Genomic DNA, 1684 nt, shown 5'->3' with positions numbered 1-1684 from the left:
TCAGTTAAGTCAGTTCAGTTGCTCAGTCGTGTCCAACTCTTTGTGACCCCATAGACTGAAGCACGCCGGGCTTGCTGTCCATCACTGACTCCCAGAGCTTGCTCAAACTCATGACTATTGAGTCAGTGTTCCCATCCAACCATCTCAGCCTCTGTCATCCCTTTCTCCTCTGCCTTCAATCTTTCCCAGCATCAGAGTCTTTCCTAATGAGTTGGCTTATCGCACCATGTGGCCAAAGTATTGGAGCTTCAACTTCGGCATCAGTCCTCCCAACAAATATTCAGGACTTATTTCCTTTAGGATGGGCTGGTTTGATCTCCTTGCAGCCCAAGGGACTCTTAAGAGTCTTCTCCAACACCACAGTTCAAAATCATCAATTCTTCGGCACTCAGCTTTCTTTATAGTCCAACTCTCACATCCATACATGACTACTGGAAAAAACATAGCTTTGACTAGACGGACCTTTGTCAGCAAAGTAATGTCTCTGCTTTTGAATATGCTGTCTAAGTTAGTCATAGCTTTTCTTTCAAGGAGCATGCATCTTTTAATTTCATGGTTGCAGTCACCATCTGCAGTGATTTTGGAGCCCAAGAAAATAAAATCTGTCACTGTTTCCATTGTTTCCCCCTGTATTTGCCATGAAGTGATGGGATCAGATGCCATGATTTTAGTTTTTTGAATGTTGACTTTTAAGCCAACTTTTCCACTCTCCTCTTTCAGTTTCATTAAGAGGCTCTTTAGTTCTTCTTCACTTTCTGCCATAAAGGTGGTGTCATCTGTGTATCTGAGATTATTGATATTTCTCCTGGAAATCTTGATTCCAGCTTGTGCTTCATCAATTTTTTTTTTATAAGTGAGCCACTTCATCAGCACAAAACTAGATAAAGTCCCCATAAACATGAGTTATTAGAAATATCACAACAAACCACAAATAGGAATCAGTAGAAAACAGCACAATTCAGCTCCTAAATGCTGAAGTGGCTCACTTATACTTCCTTACTCATTTTATTAAGTCAGCATTACCATAATGCCAAAGCTGCACAAAGTCATTATAAGAAAGAAGATTATATGCCAGTACCTATCATGTACCCCAGGAGGAGGAAATGGCAACCTTCCTTAGTATTCTTGCCTGGAAAATCCCCATGACAGAGGAAACTGGCGGGCTACACTCCGGGGGGTGGCAGAGTCAGACACAACTGAGCAACTAAACACACCAATCATGTACAAAGACAGGAAAATTCTCAACAAATTACTAGCAAATTGAATCTAGCAATATATAAAAGTACAAGATAGTATGACCCAAGAGTACATGATTGATTTAACACTTAAAAATCTATCAGTTAAATTCATCATAATAACAAAAGAGAAAAGATGTATAATCATGTCCTTAGGTACAGGGAAAAAATTAATGAAAATCATACCATTTCATGCTAAAACTATCTCAAAAATTTGGAGTGAACTTCCTCAACCTGATAGAAGGCATTTTACAACAAAACCTCTTGACATCACTAATAGTAAAAGAATAAATACACATATGCAACATCTTAAGACTGGGAATAAGATGAGAATGCTGCTGTTGCTGCTGCTAAGTTGCTTCAGTCGTGTCCGGCTCTATGCGACCCCATAGATGGCAGCCCACCAGGCTCCTCCGTCCCTGGGATTCTCCAGGAACGAATACTGGAGT

The sequence above is a fragment of the Giraffa tippelskirchi genome, chromosome 1, assembly GCF_054371585.1.
Source record: "Giraffa tippelskirchi isolate mGirTip1 chromosome 1, T2T-mGirTip1v1.2.pri, whole genome shotgun sequence".
In the NCBI taxonomy this organism is placed as follows: domain Eukaryota; kingdom Metazoa; phylum Chordata; class Mammalia; order Artiodactyla; family Giraffidae; genus Giraffa; species Giraffa tippelskirchi.
This window is presented reverse-complemented; position numbering follows the sequence as displayed.